The following is a 9114-nucleotide window of genomic DNA, read 5'->3' on the forward strand; positions in this document are numbered from 1 at the left end:
TTATCCTCGGTTATATCTGAGTTCTGGATACTTTGATTCGTGTTTGACTGCAGAAATTATATAGCTCACATAACAATGCAGTTGTGTAGACTGAAGCTGTTCACAGAAAGGCCTGTCTAGTCATTACGAGGCCTAACACCAAGCCTTTTATGTTTGAAAACCCAGCAGCGCCTGGTTTCACTAAGGAGCTCTTGCTTTTGCAGATGGAAGTATGACAATCAGTGAAATTGCCTCCTGATGTGTTGAGTTACAAAGAGAAAAATCACACAGCATCAGCAGCGTTGTGTTGGTCCGTGCCAATAAATCTCACAACCTGAGAGCCAGAATGTGAACCGCGTACAATTTTGACTCAACCCCATCTTTGTCGCATCTTTAGCAAATAAAAAAATATATATATTAACCATCTCAATGCACTTTGCACAGCACAAAACTTTTAATCCCTGCAAAAACCGCTGCTTTGAAGGAATCAGATCTTCCTGTATTTTCCACTAGGTGGCAGCATTGTGTTTTAACACATTTCTCAATACTCCCTCTTTGTGTTGCAAACCCTAATCACCAACACTTCGTCTCGCTCCTTGATTACCAGCACTGCTTCAGAAACAAAGGGAAGCTAATGATGTTATTGTTATTTCTACTTCACAGGAAACCTATTAAAGGCGTTTTGTTGACACCAAGAGGAGAAGAAGACGACTCAACCCGACTGTAAAGAAACAGAACATGTTCAATCTTGTTAAGTTGCTTAATTAAAAAGAATGCAACCTTCATCTAACTTTTTATTTTTTTAGGTGTATCTTCTTCAAATTCACAGTATGTTTACATTACGTGGTCAGAAATACGACAAACATAAACATTTTCTAACCGAAAAGGCCATTAAACTGAGCCTGACCTGAATATGGATGATCTGCTCCCAAACATCCATTTAGTATGTGGACGATCTTGGCGCACACACACACACACACACACACACACACACACACACACACACACACACACACAAACACACAAACCTCCCTGGGTGAGGAGCCAGCAATGGCCCCTCGTAAATAAGGGTTCCTGTATTTTCTGTGAAACCCAGTAGTGCATCTGGATCCCATCAGAGCCTCTGTTCCCTTCGCAAATGATCCCAAATGTTTCTAATTATGCCAGTGGAGTCGGCACGAGGCTGCGTGAGCGCGTGTGTGTGTTTTCTGTGCGCGTGCAATTGCACTGACGGAAGCACACACCTATGCGCTGGTCTCTGTTTATTCATGAATGCAGTAACAGAGATGGACAGCGCGGCCTTGACCTGTGCACCCTCTGCTCAGGTCACTTGCCTGTAGTGATGACTGATGAGTAAGAGATAGGCGGAGATGGATTTTTGCTGCCTTTTCAAATGATTTCTAACCAAAGCTGTAGGAGGCGCAAAGAATAACAAATATAAAACCATCAAACACTGAATGTCCTTTCCCGCTTTTGGATCAAAGCAACTTCTAAATTTAAACCAAGCGTTCAGCGTTTGACTCTGTTCGCCCTCTTTTCAGCATACCAACTGTGCAAAAGTGATTGTTTGCACTTGCATTGCGTTGTCGGAGCCTTGTAGGTGCGTGACTGCACACACCAGGGAACGTTTCATTAAGCGCTAACAGTAGTGTTATGGACGACTTTTTTTCTATGCCACTTTACCATAGATGAATAGACTGGAACAAAGCCACTACTAACTGTGCCAAGCATGATTTGAAAAACTAAAGAAAACCCAGCATCCATAATTTAGGTGAGGTTCTGTAGTTTTATTAGCTCCCAGAGTTGCAGCTTCTCGAAAGCAGTTGTTCCAGCCAACTGAGAGACCCCTTTAAGATTTTATCACAGCTTTTGCGTTATTATTTCTTTTTAAGCACCTTATATATTGTTAAAGTTGCATTAATAAGTACTTTATATTATCAATGTGTTAAATGTTTTGTGATCCTCAGGATATTTATCTCCAAACACTGCACATTTTTTCTGTTCTATAAAGCATTTTAGCACCTTTTAGCTTTTTGTCTTGTTTTGGTTCTGATCCGCAGCAAGCTATATACATATTTTACAATAAAAGCTCTGCTAAACTCACTGTGCACTAATAGGCGGTTTAGGCTTCTGCGTTAATTTGATGGCGTAACTACGGCAATAGCACAGCGCATACGCAGATCCTAATGCTGTTGCCTGACGTACACCTCCCCAGAAATGTAACTACGCAGACCGCAAGAGCTGTGATTGTTCCACTTGGTATCAGCATGTCTCTGCTTCAGTATTTCCAGCCACTTCTCCATCTCCGCAATTTCAAATTTACCGTTTTGGAAATCAGTATCAAGGAAAGGCTATCTGAGGTGGTTGAAACATTTGTATGACTCGTCTTCGGCGAAAGTTTCAGTCGCCGTTGTTGAAAGTGAAGCAGGAAGAAGAAACAAAAATTAACCCGACTGGCAAAAAAAGACACAGCGCCTACTCGTGTTTGGGTGGTGTTGTTACAGAGCAAGCCAGACTGACGAGCACACAAGTATAAATGGCTCCGGCGTAGGCTACGTTTGTAGGTTACGGCGTCTATGTCCCATAGTGCCTTAAATGAGCCTTAAGTGCTTAACACCAAATGGCAGACCTACAACGTCAGATATTAGCTGGACAAAAGACGGAAACAGAAGCAACTGCACTTTTTTTCCACAGAAGATGGTGGAGAACAAAAAAAGAGAGCAAAAAGGAGAGTGAATGCTGAACATAAAATTTGGTGTTTGCAGCCAGAAACACAGCTATCAATGAATGCTAATTTTCTTTGTAACTGCAATCAACATCTTCCACATTGTGACAAATCAGTGCAAAAAATCTTAATAATAAAATATTTCTAACCCAAGATTACCTCTACTTTCTGAAAAAAAATAAAGTCCGCTCTTAAACCTCACAAAGTAGGCAATGAGTGTACAGGGTGTGACCATTTCCCACTCATAGACTAGTATTACATGGTAGTGTTGACTGTACGTATTTACAAAGAACAGCATTATACAGCCACTGGAACTCAAAGCAGTGGTCTGGTCTGACCTCGTCTTTCCTCGCTGTAAGAGAGGAGAATGTGACATATGAGAACCTGACTCCTAGGACCATAAAAGTTGCTGATTGTTTTACGCTTCGTCTCCAGCACATGTATACGGATAAACATCTCTGGTGTGGAGTCACAGGCCTGGAGCTCCACAACCCCCAAACGTAACATCAAAAACTGCCACACAGATAAATGGGCACAGTGATGCAGTTTGGCAGTCCTCAAAAACCTTCTGTCGGCATAGCAAGGCATTGTGCACGACTCACATTTTCCACTGCTGCACGGCCGTGACGCACGACCCCCGTCCGGAGGCAGCGGCGGTGGATGCTGGGTGATTGCATGCGCTGGACTGCTCACCCCCGTCTTTGATGTCACCTCTCGCTCGGCTATTTCCCCAATTAAGTGATTGTGCTAATGTGTAAAGTGGTCTGCCGCGATTAAAGGTAAGCTGTGTTGTTTTTGAGAAGGGCTTCGAATCCATCACCATGGCTGCGGTGCCAAGCATCCAGCGGCGCAAACTCTGGACTTGGAAAAAGGCCCCCAGCTTTGTTTGAAAAGCAAAGAGGGGGAATCGTCAAATCTGACTTATTGCTGGCGAGTGGGAAAGGATATCCTAATTATAATTATATCCTGACCAAAATGGGTCAATATTTTAAAATGAAGACAATGGGAGGCGAACATTTTAATGGAACAGTTGGCCAAAGCAGTTCATGTTTCTGGTGGAGTCCTAAAGGCAGAGGAGGCTGCGAAGGTAATTGAGGGGGTGTCAATGAAAAGGAAGCCGTCAAGAGAGAATAACATTTCAATACGTGGACTAGATGAATGAAGGGCGAAGGAGTAAGTGGGTGCGTACTCATACATGCACACAAACACACACACACACACACACACTTAACGGGAACATGAGAGAATCAAAGGACATAGGAGAGTTAATCAGCTAGCTCATAACGTGTCAACATAGTTCAGTGTGGGAGGTCGCCCGAGGGGAAAGCTGCTTGACACACGAGGGAGAAATTCAACAGCTCTTTCAACGGAAATCCTCATCATACATCTCCACTGCTTTAGGAAAGCAAAACAACCTAACAAGATGACCACGGAGCCCCGGGCTGGAGCTGGAGCTGCGGTTGTCGCAGTCCATGAGGTGGTAAAGCCTGTGAAAGATTTACTAATTTTGACATCAGGAACCCGATACTTCATGTGTCAAAACTACACAGAAGGTGATATAGTATTCAGATATTATTTAATGGTTAGTTGTTGCTTCACTGTAGCGCAGAATCCTCATAATATACAGAGTATGTGCCGGAGGCTGATAAGGTTTCTGGTGGATGCCAAAGTGTTCAGAGTTCACTTCATTAAATGAGATTTACAGGTCTCCTGTTCTCTTTGAAATAAATACTCAGTTCCACCCAGTGGAACTTGTACACACACCGACAGGATCCACCTCTGCTGAGAAAGGTGACTGTAATGTGTCTCATTCTCACTGTATGTTCTTTCTCAGCAACACCAATTTCACACTCGGCTACACCCATTTACATCTGGGGGCCTCACGCTACATCGCCGGTGTTCTACTGCTCCCCCCTCCATTTAGAAATTAATGAAGATAATGAGGCCACGTTACGGTTGCGAGACATTTGACAAGCAGAATATCTAGGAATGTTTGGCCAGGGACACTTCACATATCTTCACATATTAAAACCTGGAAGGATTTCTCTTGACCTTCTGCTGCTAATGTTCGTAGCTTGCAAGCTAGCTGACAAAGCAGACTGGCTGAAGTGTCAGTAGAAATAAAGGCCAAACAAAAGGTGTGAATGAGCACTGAATATTCTTATAGTTATATTTTAAGTCTTTGCAATGTCACACCAGGAAACACCAAGGAACTGCCAGGCCCAACTGCTGCGTTGCTAACTCACTCTACCGTTTGCTAGGCTGCTGAAGTGCAAATTTTCCTCCATCATTGCTATTCCTACAAGTTGCATTTAAAAATTTCAAATTTTCGAATTGCACAAAAATCACTTCAAATGCAATTTTAACTCAGGTCTGAAAAAAAGAAGAGGTTTTTTGGTTTGCTCATTTCTTCTGTTAGAGTGAGCCGTTTGTGGAAGGGCAGCGTGAACGGTCCGTATTCTCTCTTTTCTTTTGATGCCATAAACCAGGCTTTTCAGCTCTCACTCAGCACCTTTTCCCAGAAGAAAACCATCTGTGCAAAGGATCAAACGGTCAAAAGGAAAGAGGCTCAGTCTCTCTTTTGCAGCCGAGCTTAGTCCGGGGCTCGGCGTCCTGCGAGCTTCAAGGCCAAAGATTCTGGTTATGAACTTACGATGAGGGAGGAATGGTACGTGTAACAGACGTGGACGGAGGACTGATGGGACTTTAATTTGCCCGAATCCCTTTACAGTGATGATAAGACCAGAAGGATGAGGTATTGTGTGACAAATTAACTCATTTTTCCAGAAGCCTTAATGAGGCTTACGTAAGGAAGAGTGTTGCCAAAATCAAGAATCAGGCAGGCCCCTGTTTTAGATAAAGGACAATGAAATAAACACAAGAATTAAAGGTAAAGTAATAACGTGCTTAATTTAAATTCAAATAAACACTTTTTCTGCTGTCTTTTGTCAACGGCTGTGACATATTTATAATTAAAACCACAGTAGCACTGATAAAACTCCTGAAAGACAATATCAGCTTAGGTAAAGTTAACTTACTTTGGTACGGTTTTAATAGTTTAAGTAAATATAATTGACTTGACCAATGAATAAATGGAACTGATTGCTTGGTAAATCAGATTTAAAATAGTAGCTACTGGATTCCTCTGCACTGATGATGACTGTATTCTTCAAGCAACACTCTGCATACAAAGCATCTCAATCTCAGAAAAGTCTAAAGAACAGATTAAACCCCAGTAGAAAGCATTTACCCCTCCACACCCAGGACTTTCTTCAAGGGATTATCGTCATCAGTTGTCATTTATTGTCACCAATGCAACGGTTACTGTAAAAACAGAGCAACATAATATTCTCAGGGTTGCTCTCGCGTAAAGCTCCCTGCGCCTTCCTCAGTGAAAGTCCATTCATTCATTCATCTTCTGTAACCGCTTGTCCTGTGAAGGGTCGCGGGGGGGCTGGAACCTATCCCAGCTGTCATTGGGCAAGAGGTGGGGCACACCCTGGACAGGACGGACAACCATTCACACCTACGGCCAATTTAGAATCACCAATTAACCGAACTAGCATGTCTTTGGATGGTGGGAGGAAGCCGGAGTACCCGAAGAGAACCCACTCAGACACAGGGAGAACATACAAACTCCACACAGAAAAGGCCACAGTCGGCCTGGATTCAAACCCGGAACCTTCTTGCTGTGAGGCATCAGTGCTAACCACCATGTCACTGTGTCAGAAAAATAAAAGCAACTGTAAGTAAAGCCGCACACGTACCTCTATATGTGTAGAAACACTGGTTTACATCAACTAAGCTTCACATAAGCTTCTGTCAAATGAACACAAAGCCAGAGCGGCGAGTAGTAAGATAACAATTGGGTAGCTTATTAAAAACACAAAGATGTAAAGTTAAAAATTAGTCAAATTACAACATATTCTGAAAATAACACCAACAACACGTCCATTGACTCACTTAAACATAGCTACTAGTTTACAACATGAACAAGAAAACATGACTGTAAAAGTACTTACAAGTTAGTACCAAGTAAACTTTGCGCTAACACACAAAGCTAATGTTAAAACCAGGTAGACTTGGGTAGCTAACTAGCCTGAACTGATTAAATCTGCTAGCATAACGTGCCGTCTCAACAGACGCCGACTAGAAATGAGCAGATTGTTTTTGTGTGAAATTATACATATTAAAATACACAATTAGAGTCACAGCAATACCAGTCCCTGGTAGCTAACGCTGCCCTCAGTAAAAACATTTCAGTCAAGTGTGAGATGAGAGAGTAGACTCTCCACAGGACATCTGACCACTCCGCACATTCTGATCCTGCTGGGAGACCGAACCGGGTGTGTTAGCGCACCAAATGTGCTGCCCTGTTGAATGAAGCACGCTCCATTGCAACTTTATGGCTTGAGTCCCAGTGTATTTCGCCACACAGATATGCATGAGAGAATGAGTGAGGGAAATATACCGAGGTGAAGCCTGTTGATTTACAGTAGGAGGAAGTACACTATATGTGCTGCACTTATCCTGCACTCTGGAAGAATTCATATAAAGATTACAGAAAGCACAGCGCAAACTGCAGAAAGAGCAGAGCTTCAAGTATGCATCCTGCTGAGACTGATGAGGAAAATGTGTTTTTGCGCGATGCTAATGCAATTTTCAATGATGGATTTTATAGTGGAGTTACATCCTATGAGACAGTCCCTCATGGAGTATACTGTGGAGTAAAGATTCATTCTGTTGTCAGCTGGGTGGCATGAGCATCCTCACATGAGCACATGCGGTCAGACCCATGCAGTACAACTCTCACATGTGCTATAAAGCCCACCCATCTGCACTCAGAGCCTGGATCATCCAGAGTCATCTCTTTCTGTCTTCCAAGCCCCCAGCTGCCTCCACGTCCAGGATAAACAGACCGATCTTGGACCCTCCACCTCGCTGCAGCAGTTAACATCAGCCTCCGTGAAGCACAGGGAGACCGCATCAGCCCCAGACAAGTTTTACAAGCCCTACACTCTCTGTCCTGCCCTCAATTGGCCCACCCTTTCCCCCCCTCAAAGGCCCCATGTCCTCTCCTAGACCACTCCCTTAGGGCCCATTAGCACTCACAGCTTGAGGTTTCACTAGAAGAAAAATTTCTGTAAGGCTGAGTAGACATCTCAATGGACGGTCGCTATGGATTGGTAATGTTTTGATTTTAGAAAGCTTGAAATCTTGCAGAGAAGGAACTCTTATCTAGTGATAACAACACCATACATTTGAGGTGTCTATTTCTATCTTGAAAAAAGTAAATTACTTTTTCTTTCAGGTCAGTGCAAATAATTTGGCATTACATTCAAATACAGCCTGTATCCTGTCAATTTCTGCCTTCATAATCAAGGAGTATATTGGTAGAGCTACCATTCAACCCCAACATGTACCAATCACACAGGGAAAAGAAGCAGAGACCCATTTCTGCAGTGTGCAGCCATACGACATTGGCAGAAGTATGCTTCCTATTGAGCAGAAATGTTGCCACTCTTCCCAGATAGACTGTACAATAACATGCACCCATACGGTAATGAGAAGATAAGCTGCACCACTCAATGTTTTTATGGTACCAATGGATCAAAGCTACATGAATGTGAAAGAGTTCACTCTTTGTGGTAAACCCATCTTCAAGTTACCCCTAGCTCTGCATATTTCCTCAGCTCTACAGAGCATTTAAACAACTTCCAACTCATCGACACATTTTTGTTTGCATTGGCCACGAGCAACATGCAGGCTCTTCAGTCAACAGAGTAGAAGACCAAAACAGACATATAGGAGGCTAACACGACTTTAAATGAAATGATAGTGTTGGTAAACATGCGGTTACATATGTGGTATACAATCTTTTTATGCAATACAGTTGAATACTATCCTTTTAGACTTCTGTAAAAAGTATATTTTTCAGTATTGTAATAACTTTTTAACTAACACCATCCTGAAATAAGCTGCTTTGCTTTATTTATTAAGCAATTTAACAGTTGATGACGGGAATTTTGCTGAAATTTAATCCATCTGGTATTAGTCTTTCATTGAATAGTACAACTTCTTTCAGCTTAATTATTGCGGTTGTGCGTTTTCAGCCATCAATTGTTCCCCCATTGACATTTAACCAAGCCAAAATGATCATTCATGTTTTCAGAGCGCACACACCTAAAACTTGAAGTCCAATTTGCTTCCCACTTCCTCTTAAAACAGATGGATGTCCATATTCATTGGGATCATGGAGTGATTCAAAACTGTTATATAGATTAACGGTCTACAACTGTCGACTGCGGCAATGTCATATTTATGGTCTGGGTTTCAATGCAATGTTCTAGCAGAGTCAGTATGATGTTTTCAATGGCAAACTAAAGATGTTTGTAGTTCTTCACCTCAGG

This window comes from Chelon labrosus (genome assembly GCF_963514085.1).
Source record: "Chelon labrosus genome assembly, chromosome: 19".
Taxonomy (NCBI): domain Eukaryota; kingdom Metazoa; phylum Chordata; class Actinopteri; order Mugiliformes; family Mugilidae; genus Chelon; species Chelon labrosus.